The 13801-nt window shown below is 42.4% G+C and overlaps 1 protein-coding gene and 1 pseudogene across 1 annotated transcript in view; both read left to right on the top strand.

Moving 5' to 3' along the window:
* The window catches only part of LOC135988667 (histone-lysine N-methyltransferase SETMAR-like), a 104967-nt pseudogene extending 92493 nt beyond the window's left edge, over positions 1-12474 (top strand).
* SOX5 (SRY-box transcription factor 5) overlaps positions 2708-13801 on the top strand; it is a 359749-nt gene continuing 348655 nt past the window's right edge. The window contains exon 1 of the mRNA XM_065649584.1: positions 2708-2787. The gene's annotated coding sequence lies outside the window, so the exon portion shown is untranslated. The remainder of the gene's footprint in view (positions 2788-13801) is intronic.

The raw sequence follows: 13801 nt of genomic DNA, 5'->3' as shown, positions 1-13801 counted from the left end.
GGTGAATGAGTTTTGTCTTTTGAGTTCAGTTTCCAAAGGACCAGACACCATGAGAAACTCTAGGCTTGCACTGGAACCAGGAATAGAAGAATCTGAAGCCCAAGATTTCTTCTGATTTAAGGAAGAAAAAAGGTCTTGGATAATCATTTTGAGTTTCAGTGTTCTCTGTTTTGCGGAGTTCAACATGCATTGCTGATTGAATTCAGGATTAAATTCTCATTTTGAATGTGTGCACCTCTTAAAATATTATCCTGTTATATATCAGAATTTTCCAGGTTTCCTGGCAAGTCATGCTCAGAATGAAGTCTTTCCAACAGTGTGTTCAAGGATGTGTTTATGTATATGGGTATATGCAAACACGGATGCTCTAGACAATGCGTAGGTGAGAATGTTGTTACAAAGAAAGATTCTTCCAAATTATTTATTGCACGAGACAGTAGCAGTCTGCTGCGTTTAGGTTGCCTTAGTGAGTTTTAAAAGAACCTGTTGGACTAAAAAGCATTAACATTTGTTCTGTCTTCAGCATTCTCTAAAATTTATTAGTGAAAACCATTCCGGTTTTCAGAAGTACAACTCTGTCATGCTGTGAGGCTCTGTTCATACCCAGTGGTGATACAAGCCTATGAAAGTCACCGTTTCGCTGTCATTGTCTAGGTAGTGTGTCTCAGTGTCACAACATCAGCCAGCTCAGCCGGCACCAAACCACCTCCGTTCCTGCAGCGCATCCCACGCTGGGCACCCTCGGACCCGCCACAGGACGGGGACCATGTGTTGTCTCAGCCTCCTCCATGGACATCCCGTTTCCCCTTGTCTCCCTCCCTAGGCTGACACTGGCTGGAGTTTACCACACCAGTGTAGCTGGGAAACGAGAAAAAGTGGTGAGGTCTCCTGGCTACGGACCAGACTGTACCTTATTTTCTGCAGACTCCAGCTCATACCCTGAAGCTCAAATGGTAGACTTCTGTGCAGAGGGGCAGAGGCTCAGCCTTGCCAGGGATGTGTGATTTGGAAAGCTTTTAGTGGTTGTATGTAATATATTTAGTTTTTATATTTTCTTTTTTTTTTCTTTTTTTTTTTTAACCTTCAGAAAAGGAGGAAAGTTCACGCAAAAACAATGTTTAAAGCAAATTGCAAAACCAAACATTGACAATTAAGGCAAATTCAGGTTGTTCCTCCAATCACACTTCTGCCCTCTTGTGTGAATGCCATGTGATACACTTTTGAACTGCAAGAACCTGGGCTGGTTTTCCCTCTTCAGCGCAGAGGATGGACACAAAACAGGACAGAGTTAATGGGCAAGTTAAATGCCAGTATTTCCTAACTTTGAAACGCTTGACTTTAACCGTTTTTTCTAATGTTTTTTGAAGGTACGCTCTGTTGTTATTGATTTCAGAATAAGCACTTCACTAGATCTGAAGAGAGATATTTCTGTCTCATACAGCTTCTCTGAAGTTACTGGTTTCATCAGGGCTGAATTTGGCCCACTTCATCTAATGAGTTGTATATTCCAAAATCAATATTAATAATGCTGGGTGCTGTTTTTAAATAGATTGTAGACATTCATATAGTCTGTGTAAAGTTCATATCAAATGATACTTTCCTACTCTTTATTCATTCTGTTGGTTAATAAATAATCCTTTAGCTTTTTGGTAGTTGGTTTCTGGGATCCTGTTGGACATCTGTATTTATCGTTTAGGGATCTGTCACCAGAGCATCTTTCTCTCTTCCGATTTTTGACAGAAAGCCCAGGGTTTTCAGGGTTACTGGCTACTTCTCCTTGTGTTTAGGCTTTGTTGGAGTTTTTCGTGGTGGGTTTTGTTTTGTTATTTTTTTTAATATACTTAAAATCTGTTCTATTGGTGAGTTGCAGTTTGTCAATTGAGAAGTTGTTTAACAAAATGCACGGCATCAGTGAGGCACTGAGGATGAAAATCAACCATCCACTTGCTGAATCTCTGCATTTGCTGTGAGGCACCATTTCATCTGGGGATATGAGTGACTCATAGAGGTTGGAGGGATTCATAATTTCCATACTACAGCACCGTTTGCTAGGATTTTCTGACTTTTGTATTTATCATTAAAGGCAACATTACACAGTGTCAAAGGAAAAAAAAAAATCTAGCCTTCATAATGTGCTTTCCTGATTGTAAATGGGGTTGGATATCCTGTACTGAAATGTCAGGGTAGATCCTTTGTAAACTCTGAAGCCTGTGCTCAGAATAGAACACTTCTGGAGTGTATTAAATTGGTGTTAATTGAGAAACACATATGCCAATGACATTTTAAGCTACGCTAAATAAAACCAAACCTTTAGCAGGTCCCTATCACAGAGAGATCCTGAGATTTCACTGAACCTGCTGCTGCCGTCATCTTTTTTCCATCTATGCATATGTTGCTTGCAATGATATATGGTAACTCCTGATGCAAATACCACTCATGCTGTTACAGCTTAAAAGACCCAGAAATAGAACGCAAACACAATGTCTGTTTTTTTCTGCTCCACATTATGAAAACCTATGACCAACAGCCTGAAGTTTGATTCCTTCTCCCTGCAGTTTTCACACCAGCTAACTTCAAAACATACGTTTAGCACTGCAAGTCATAAAAAATTCATCATCTCTTTCTTTTTTTAGGGGGACTAATTATGCAAGTGTCTCGGGGTTCTGTAGCTCTGGTTGCAGCTGAGCCACAGGTCAGAACCTCAGGAGGGACCCCGTCCTCAGGCAACCCAATGTGCAGTATATTCACTGACATGTCTGGCCCCTGGATCAGGACCTAAGCCTATTGGTAAAGTACATGCGCTTTATCTTAAGATAAATAAAGCCATTTGAAAAATGCAGGGCAAAATTGGGGTTGAAGTCCCAATTGTGTCAATATACCCTTGGGATGTGGCAATATTTTGTTGCACGTTTGATTTGTGGCAGAAAAGAAAGGGCAGCCTGGAAGTTACTGAGGGCTGGGTCTGGGCAGCGCTGGCCGCTCGGCAGAGGGCCGGCGAAGTCCTGCCCAAATGCCACCACACAAACTCTCATGAGATGGCTTTGCAGGAGCGCTCTTGTTAGAGCAGCTGTCTCCTGCTGCAAGTCAGGGCAGGAGGTCAAGAGCTGTTTATGAAGGATCTGGTGCCATTAAGCTGGCATGATACAGCTACGAGTGAAACTCACTGGCAGCTCATTGATTTCCAAGTGACAAAGCCCACTTACTACTTTGCCACTCTGTAACTTTTTGCCTTTGAACCAAAAAAAAAAAAAAAAGAAAAGCCCCAGATTTTTTCCACAAATAGCTCATGCAGCTTATTTATTTGTTTATTTATTTATTTTTTCCCAGACAAGCAGAAGCACTTTTGAAGGTGCATTGTATTGCCACTGTGCAGTGCACTGTGGGACCTCTCTTGGTGAGGTGATGATTTGTGGCCACCTCCTGACTATATCCTGAAGGTGCTTAGGTTTATTTCTGAGTCACTGCCTTTATACCTAAATAGACACTAAATCCTTGAAAGGAATTTGGTGTCTGTAAAACCCAGACTTACAGGTGCCTGGCTCTGAAGTGGAGGGGGAGTAAGGGTCTCTTCCCCAGTTGCTGCTCCCAGGTGTGGTCACAGGGATTACGTGGTGCCTGCCTCACGTACAGCTTGAAGGGGCAGCGAAGGGGATGCTCTTCTTAGGATGGGTGCACAAACTGCGAAGCTGTTGCAAAGTCCACCTTGTCCTCATGTGGCCCCCAGTAAATCTTGATTTCTTTACTGTACACTTCAGAAGTTCATAATGCATGCTGCCAATCTTCTTCCCAACTTACACTGATTCCTAGTGTTTCAGGTAGGGCCTCAGGTTGTGGGAAGTGTGGTGGAAGTGCACCTGTGGCAATGTGTCATCATGTGGGACGTGGTCAACCGGTAGCTGTGCTCCAGGTCCCAGTAAGCTGGATTTTGGCCTGTGGTGTCTGTCAGGAAGAAGGACTGGGATGCCTATCTCCAGTTACCTGATAACTGGAAATGAATTAAGCCATTTATTTTTTCATGAAATCTTTCCCTTCCAGGCCTTCTCTTACGTGAGAAGTATTAGACCGTGTTTGGTAGTTTCTACTTCAGGATATGTTTTTTTCAGGTCAGTCAGGCTTTCCTGTTCTTGTTTGTTATGTACAGTACAACACGTGGTTTTAAAGTGAATGTGTGCCTACAACATCCTGCAAAGATAGTAGCATCTTTATTTGCGTTTTGCAGATGAGAAAATGCAGAGTGATTGATGGCTTTGCTAAAGTCAGACAGGGATACTGTGGCAGGAGGGAGGATTCTCTGACCGCCCGTTGCAGACATCGTCTGTCCAGCCTGTCTGTCTGTCCGTCCTTCCTCCTTGTGGAATGGCGTCCCACTACTGTCCATTGGAGCAGCTCTGGAGCGCAGGAGACTCGCACATTGTGGTGACCAGCCAGCTTTTTGCCACGTGGTCTCTCACAGGGTATTTGCGTGCAGAATTTGATTATAACTCGCTTAATTGTCCACTTCCTCGTAATTGTTCTTGCTGCCGTCTCTCCCACTAACAGTGTCCTCATATTGGCAGGACCAAGACAGCAATGCTGTGCCATCCCAGAGAATCCTTCTCTTTTTCTCCTTCTGTGAGCAGCGTCTCAAACACGATAGCTGCCTTGTTACACACTCCAACTTTCCCTTATTAACCCTGGGCTGGGGGCTCCCTCAGTGATAGCACTGGGGCAGTGCAGATTTTAACATAAAATATTCTGACCTGTCTGCTTGCCTATCTGTCCATCTAATGGACCTATGCGCGTGCTGGAACAGCATGGGGAAGGTCAGAGGGAGTTCAGGATGACAGAAAAAAAGGTCAATTCTTGTGCGCATGCATATGTCGCTCCAGGTAACTGATGAGGCATCTTGGCAGGGACTTTTGACTTAGAGACAGCGCCGTCCATTCAGAGGACTCGAACACCCTTCTTGTGAAACATGGTCGAGAGTTATTTGCCAGAGGTGACTTTTTTATGGCTTTCCCGATGATAATACTGCCTCGCAAATATCTCCGGCAATTCTGCTGAACTCGTCAGAGATAAGCATGGTATGCACGGCGGGGCCCGAGATTTGGTTGGTGTTTAATTGGGACATCTGTCTGTTCACACATGTTGTAAAGTAGAGAGAGAAGCTGAGTGTGCGTGAGGGCGCCAAGGGGGCTTGAGCTTCTTGGGGTGGGCGCACACGTGTGGTGAGGTCAGTTGGACAGACAGTGCGATGAGACAGCTTGGTGATGTTTCACCCAGGAAGTTTTTTTTTTGGTGCCGAGTACTCTTTTTCAATTTCAAGCAAGTTTTCGTAGGTGAGCGAGCTGGAGATTAATTCCAACCCCCCCGCCGGCCACTGAGCTGAGGACTCGATGGCTGGCGTAGCGCTGGGGTCCTGCCCTTCGGAGCCACCGGTGGGAAGGGAGCAGCCGCGTTTCCAGCAGCGGCCCCAGCTCACAGAGGGACCATTAGGCAGGCGGAAGCCCCCGGCGGGGTTACAGACCAGACAGTCTATACCAGGGCAGGTCAAAGGGTGAGCTTACTGTTTACTGAATCGGTAAATAGCTAATTATTCAGCCCGGCAACAGGGCAAAACCCCATATGGGATGTAAATCCTTGGCAATTCAGCGTTATCTGGCGGGGAACAGCGTTGAGATCTGAGGATCCCTTGCAGTAGCAAAGGGGAGCTCTCTGCACTTTAAAACCTTTTAGGGTCATTGTACGATACCGCAGAGCTGTTAAGGAGCCCTCACGTGCCAGAAGCAGTTTAACAGGCCCAGTGTTGGGCACTTAATTGTGTCAATAATTATTCACGCATTAGCACCAGCTCCTCCTTAAAGCGTGTACTGCGGTGACTCATTAAGTTATTACTGGTATTCATTACCAGTAGAATTAGCCTTTTCTTCAAAGTGTAAAATTTATGTTTTATAGAATAATATTGCTAGGAGTGCAACAGCTTTGCTCTACTCCCTGCTTGGTGTACAGGAAAACAAGACTATGTGGAGATGAAGCAATATTTTTTGTCCAAAAAGAGGCCTTCAAATTAGAAAAAGTGTTGTGCTTTTGTTTGTTTGTTTGTTTTTTGGTGGGTTTTATGTACTTGAAATTGGGCTAAGGGAGAAGCTACATTCCTACCCAGCTTTGGCTGTTCGTCTTGTGTGCGTTAGTGCTGTTTTCTGGTATTGTGAGTGAGAAAGATACCCGGTGTCTTTTGATTAATAAAGTGTTAATATATATGCAGCTGTCTTTATGTTAAATGCTTCATGGTGCACTTTGTTTCTTTAAATGCTGATCATTTACAGTGAGCGTGTACAGTATATATGCCTGGAGGGAGAGCAATTGTTATACAACTCTTTAATCCGAACCATGATTAAAACCCCTTTTGTTCCTCCCTCTCTGCATTACTCCAGCCTATCATCTTCTCTGAGAAATCATTTGGCAAGTAGATACGTGTGTATTTTAAGAGAATAACTCCTTTTAAAGAATCAGTTTTGCTTTTGTTCTGCTTTTAGAACTTAGTTTTTTGCATTTCAATATACAGCGCTGTTCAAAAGGCGTAGGAGGGTCGTAGCCATTTTTTGCGTGAATAAGGTATAATTGAAATATGATGTTTGCAGATATCATCACTTCTACAGCAATTATCCGGATTGTTTGTTTAGTGGGAACATACTTTCAAGTAGGGGTTGGTCAGTGGCACTCATGTTGCATGACACAGCTGAGAGACATGACAAAGAATACATCAGGTCTCACGCTGTGAAATTTTACGTTGCGCTGAGGGTCTCTACTTGGGGGAATCATTAGGAGTTTTGAAGGTGAGGGCCACAACAGTTTCAGAGAGAAATGTAAAGGAGGACAGGGAGGCTGACGCTTAGATCTTGGGGAGAGGCTGGGGTTTGGCATTCTCTTTCATGTGGAGACCGGCAGTTAATATGGTCCTTGTTGAAACTTGAAACAGCTCTATTAGTAGCTTGATTGGGGAGAGGGGAAGAGAACAAGAGTAAACAAAAATGTGCGGTCTGGAGATGGGCTTAATTGTGCACAATACGTCTTGCCTCTGTGCGGCTTATTCTAATCACTCCAAATGGCAACACACACGCTCGCGCGCACACACACGCACACGCAAATTTGATCTGCTCAAGCAGATAAAACTGCTATGTGTATAATATTGCCAAGATAGAAGGGAAAAAAAAAATGGACATCTGTTTAACAATTCTCTATTGTAGACAGGATCATAGAAACACTGTTGCCTGCCTGTCGCGTTCAATCAAAATGAATAAAATGCTGATTTAAAATAGAAAAAAAAAATCCATCAGAAGAGAGCCTTAAAGTATTTGCTTACACTTTTTTTTTGTTTTAATTTCAGCAGCGTGATGAGGGGGGCGAATCCCAGGGGCAAGAGGAGGTTTCAGGAACAGTGAAGGGAAGATTTTGTTTTGCGTTGTGTTGGTTTTTATCCTCGGTACAGCCGAGAGAGGCGAACAGCAGTCGGAACTAATTGTAGCTCGCTCAGGAAAGTCTTCATTAGCACTTGCCACACATGGTTACCAGATGTGCTGAAGAAGGGGTGGGAGGAGGGGGGAAGGGGTATGTGGAGAATGGGCTACATACTTAAACCTAATAATCTGTCTTTTGTTTTCAGATCTATTGTGTTGGGGAGGGGAAGAATGGGGAGAGGGAGAAATCCTGGCCGCTTTTTGATGCAGCCAGTCCCTGTTAGCTGAATGGCATTCCTTGTCTTGCAGACTTCTCTAAGTAAGGAAAAAACCCTTAATCGTGGCCAAGTAAAGAGAGATTTCTAAAACTTTTTTTTTTTTCTTTTTAAGACTGTCAGCGAACTATTACAGTATTTCACTGAACCCGACTGAAGGTATTTGGATAATCAAACTGGTAACGCACTATCTGGCCAGTTTGTTAATTTGAGTTAGATTTTTTTGGTGGGCTCCCACAGTTTTGGTGGGGCTGTTGAACTGTGAGTTCAATAGCAGCAGCATCTCCTCAGCTCACATGTACTTTGCCGGTGAGTGTGAGTTGCGATCAGTGAAGCCAAGTCCAGCAGGAAGGTAAGAAGAGCTCTGTGGTCCTGTCAGTCATCTTGCTCAGATGTTTAACCTTCTGCCTGCTGCAATTTAAAAAAAAAAAAAATTAAATAGATCTTCCATATATAGTGGCTGTCGCTGCTGCAGACCAAATTGTGGTCCTGCTGCCCACGTAGATGATTTTCACATGAACCAGTGTTGATTTTACTGCAGATGTTACCACAGACATCGCTAGTTGCTTCGTAGGAAAGAGCCCTCCTTCCCCTTCTTTTGAACGGGTCATCTCTGGCGGAGCGTGGGGCCGGGAGGATCCTGCGTGGCCGTCCCCACTGCCTCCCTCCGCTTCAGCAGCACTGCAGCTTCTTTCCCCTCTCGGTCCATGAAACCTTCCCACAAGGTCGGAGTTTTTTGTACTGGCATCATCTGACCTTGGACCTTGCCTGTCTTCTCAGACTCCCGTCTTTGTTCCAGTGGTAGGAGAACATCACCACGTCCAAACAACAGAGTTTAGATGACTCTCCAGGCTCTGAATAATCAGGGCTGAAGGTTTAATTATGGCACTACACATGATATCCACAAGACTCGACACTCTGGTCATGTGAGAGAACAGCACTGGATGAACTTTTACTAATTAAGCACTCTGTTTCCCTTCCTTCTTGAAACTGCAAGGAGTTATAAATGTGGAAAATCACTTCTGTTAGAACAAAATACAGACATTTTTGGATTTTAAAATAATCCGAGTTGAACCTAAATCTTGTGGCTCCAGCCTTGTTTTATTCAGCTCAGTTTGGCAGTCTGTAATCTCATCCTGCTTTGGAGCCTGGAAATGTTCTTGCTCACAATCTCAAAGCAGAGCAGATGTTACATAAATAGAAAATAGGTTGTGTGCACAACCTAATCTAACACAGGGCACAGAAGGAGGTTTGGATGAATGTAAGCTAATCAGGGCACAGATCTGCTATACTTTGGGACTTAATACCAAATTTTTTTCCAGCTGTATTCTTCCTACCAGATCCCAAATATGCCATTCACTTTTTCCTACTACATGGCAACTCCCTCTTGGACCTTTTTTAGTTTTTTGAGAATAGGGTAATGCCTGTCAGCTCAAGCTCACCAAAGGAAATGGCTGGTAAAGAATTAATCTATTCCACTCTTTCTTCTTTGTTGGACTGACTTCTCCATCCAATGATATTGTTGTTCCAGGTCCAAATTAATCAAAGTCTAGGAATTCTCCTTTCAGATTCCTTCAAAGGAAATAATAAAGTCAAATCACTTAGATGAGTCAGTTGTATTCACTTTTCTACTGTAGGTTTGTAGAGTCTCCTTTCACCCTATTGTAATTGGTTGGATCAGCCTCACTAGCATAGGCAGAGTCACTGAGTGTATGACTTCCATAAAGTATCTTTATTAACTGTCAGAAAGGCCCAAGGAAAAATTTGATAAAAATTAACCTATTTACTATGCCAATTTTGCGGTAGCTGCTATTGCATCAGTTGGGGTTTTTTAAATAAAATTAAGTGCCATATTTGCAATTTGTATAATGCAATCCCACATTATTTACACAAGAATGAACTGTGATTGTGCCAACATGCAGTATGTAGAGACAATATTTCTGCTTACAATAATTCATGTTTAGAAATACCCAACACTGCAAACTTGATGCTTCTGTCAGTTTTCCTTCTTCTGGAGAAGCATATACATTAATTTATTTTTCCGAGTGTTACTCCCAGAATGAGTTTCAAATAGAAGTGTTACTGCATTCATGGTGAAATCACAGCCATACAAAGCAGATACCATCTTAGCTGATTGTTATTGTCACTTATTCCACAGAGATATTAAATAAATTTGAAATGGCTATTGATGGTTCAGATGCCTATGCTCTACACTCAACAGGTCTTCAGTTACTTGGGGCTTCTGCAGAAGTTAGACAGAAGTGCTTTCAAATTTGACACACTAAATGTAATTTTGAGACATTCTTCACATTATTAATTTCATCTTTAATTTTTATAAGTTAATCATTTAAACGTTTTATTAACTTGGAGGTGGAAAACAGAATGATCAGATTTATTTCCTACTTTTTGTGCATTTCTGCACTGAAGTCAAGGTTTCAGGCAACAAGGAAAATATTTTTATGCACTTGCAAAACTAATCAGCCAAACATGAAAATACTCCTACGGGGTTTGCTGGAGGCCTTGCTGGGGATACTGCAATGCAAATAATATATAATGCAAATAATAAATAATATAGCCTAAGTATTATAAGGTAGTAGGATTCAGTTAGGGATAGAACGTTGTGGGTGGTCCACGTGAGCTGGTACTACCATCCGTTTTAGGACACTCAAAATCTTTGCTGCCTGGATCTCCTATCATGCTTTTTTAAACCTCCACAATGTTCTTCTATAATGCACTCCATCAAAATGCATGTTTCCTTACAGATGATGTCATTTAAGCGGAAAAGAATTGTAAATCCTTCTCTGGCCTCCTGTAGTTTTTCCTGGGTAGCTGGCTGAGCTCAAACTACTTCTCTTTCCAGTATGATATATAAGTAATCAATATGATTTTTTTGGGTATGCATATCAACAGTACTCTATGTAATTAAAGAGTGTCCAGTACTGTTCTAATGCTACATATTAATTACACACGGCAGCATTTTTCTCCCTGTGATTTGCAGTTTTTCCAATACAAAAGAAGTAACTGGCATGACAGGCAGGAAAGTTTTATTGCAATGTTAGGAAAATCTAACAGGGCAAGTTTACTGGGGAGAGTACAAATAGCTTTTCTCTTTTCCAGGGTAATGATTTGAAGATAGATATGCAGTTGCAGCAACATGCGGTCCATCTTTTTTGTCACCTCAAGATGAGGTTCCCGCAGCGTACTGTCCGGGAGGAGCCTGTGGGCTGTTCGGGGACAGACGCTGCTGCAGGAGATTGCAGAGTGGGTTGTTTGCAGGAGCGCGTGATGGGAGCGGAGCAGCCTGTTACTCCTGGCCTGCGCTGACTTCCAATCAGTTTCCAATACTTGGAGTGGATTTGCAGGTGTTGGCTCTAACCTCTACAGTTTCCAGAAAGTTTAGGGAGCCAGTTACCTTCTCTTGTTGGGAATGTTGCTACAGCCGAGGCCACAGCAAGGCTAAGCTGAAACTAAGATGCAAAGGAAGGAGCTGGTAAGGTATAAAGCATCTTGGCCTAAATACCCATCCCACAATCTGCTGAGAAAGATATGGGGTCAGACTGATATATTAGGTTGGTGCAAAAGTAATCGCGGTTTTTGCGTTGTTGAAATTTGCCGTTAGTTATTGGAATACATTCTGAAATAAATGTGATTGTGTTATACATTCTTTGAATGCACTTTTCTCGCTTTATGTTTTTTTGCTACTGACTTATTACTTGCTGTTTATTTTAGACTATGGAAATGATGTTAGACAAAAAGCAAATGCGAGCGATTTTCTTTTTTGAGTTCAAAACGGGTTATAAGGCAGCAGAGACAACTCGCATCATCAACAACGCATTTGGCCCAGGAACTGTTAACGAACGCACAGTGCAGTGGTGGGTCAAGAAGTTTCACGAAGGGGACAAGAGCCTTGAAGATGAGGAGCATAGTAGTCGGCCATTAAAAGGTGACAATGACCAACTGATAGCCATCGTCAGAGCTGATCCTCTTACAACTACACGAGAAATTGCCAAAGAACTTAACATTGACCATTCTACAGTTGTTTGGCATTTGAAGCAAATTGGAAAGGTGAAAAAGCTTGAGAAGTGAGTGCCTCATGAGCTGACAGAAGATCAAAAAAATTGCCATTTTGAGGTGTTGCCTTCTCTTATTCTATGCAACAACAACAAACCATTTCTCGATCGGATTGTGATGTGTAACGAAAACTGGATTACATACAACAACTGGCAATGGCCAGCTCAGTAGCTGGACCGAGAAGAAGCTCCAAAGCACTTCCCAAAGCCAAACTTGCACCAAAATAAGTCACGGTCACTGTTTGGTGGTCTGCTGCAGGACTGATCCACTACAGCTTTTTGAATCCCAGTGAAACCATTCCATCTGAGAAGTCTGCTCAGCAAATCAACGAGATGCACCAAAAATTGCAACGCCTGCAGCCGGCATCGGCCAACAGAAAGGGCCCAATTCTTCTCCACGACAACGCGCGACCGCACGTTGCACAACCAGTGCTTCAAAAGTTGAACAAATTGGGCTACAAAGTTTTGTCTCATCTGCCATATTCCCCTGACCTCTTGCCAACCGACTACCGCTTCTTCAAGCACCTCGACAACTTTTTGCAGGGAAAACACTTCCACAACCAGCAGGATGCAGAAAATGCTTTCCAAGAGTGTGTCAAATCCTGAAGCACAGATTTTTACACCACAAGAATCAACAAACTTATTTCTCACTGGCAAAACTGCGTGGATTGTAATGGTTCCTATTTTGATTAATAAAGATGTGTTTCAGCCTAGTTATAGTGATTTAAAATTCACGGTCCGAAACTGTAATTTCTTTTGCATCAACCTAATGTTTAAGTATGATCCTTATCTTTTCAATGATTGGGCATTTACAATTCCAGTATGCACAGTGGAAGAAACATATTAATAACTATGAAATGACAAGCATTCCTGACCAAATAAGTTTATTTGTGTTTGTTTTACTTGATTTGGTTTCAGTGACGAAACAGGGTACATTGCCAACAGCGTGCCTGCAATTTTGTCATAAAGCTTACAATATGTAATATGTCTTGTAAAGCCTCATAGTTTTGAGATTACATGAATGTGTGAGAATCTCAGCCTTCACTTAGGTAAATTTCTACTTCAACGAATTGCAGTGAAAAACTTGAAAGTACACCATGGAGGCACCCTAAAGAAGTAAGAAAAACAAAAGGTTCTCAAATGCATTGGAAGGCATTTGTGTATGTTTTAGGGTCTTTTTATTTCTAAGCATCACTATGGCAAATCTTATGATTTTAAGTAGTAGGCTGATGACTTTTGGATCGTTGGGAGGGGTAGGACCTAAACTATTGAGCAACTTCATTTAGATTTGGCCCCAGGAACAGTGAGTCATGCTGAAGAGCCCACGGTCTTTTGCATTAAATTTTAGGGAGAACAGAAAGCAAATGACACGGAGTGTAAAACAAGTACTTAAGTAAACGTTTTAATCTCACTTGGGGCAGCTTGACAAAATAATTTAAACATACCACATGCACATGTGTCTGCACATAATCATCGTCGTTGTCGTTTGCTTTTGTTGTCAGCAAAATTAAGCAGCGGAGCATTTTATGGAAGGTTGTGCTTGCAATTTGGGCAGCCTGCGGTAGATGAGCTGAGCTGTGTTGCTCTGCAGAGCCCAATACTTTGAAGAACAGCATCTGCATGTGAGCAAGTACCTGCTTTTACGCAACACAAGGATCAAGGTCTCAAATGCTAATTTTTCGGTTTCACCTGAAGGGATGGCTTAGCCAAATTTTAGCCTATTTCTGCTCTATGGTGGAGCAAAAACGCTGTAGGATCACTAGCAATAGTGCTTTCTAGAGGTAACATCATACTGTAATCCGAAACAGAAAAAGAAATTATGTCCCAGCTTGGCTTGTATTCATTTTAAATTCTGTGCAAAAGTTGGAGTGTTTGAGCAGGTTTTGGTTTTTTCTTTGTTTGGGGTTTTTTTGTGGTTTTGTTTTGTTTTATTTGGGGGTTGTTTTTGGTTTTTTGGGTGGGTTGGTTGGTTGGTTTTGTTTGTTTTGTTTTTTACCAGACAGTGCCCTTGGGATCTTTT

This window comes from Caloenas nicobarica, chromosome 1 (genome assembly GCF_036013445.1).
Source record: "Caloenas nicobarica isolate bCalNic1 chromosome 1, bCalNic1.hap1, whole genome shotgun sequence".
Lineage (NCBI taxonomy): Eukaryota > Metazoa > Chordata > Aves > Columbiformes > Columbidae > Caloenas > Caloenas nicobarica.
Note: the sequence above shows the minus strand (reverse complement) of the source record. Positions and strands in the feature narration are given on the sequence as shown.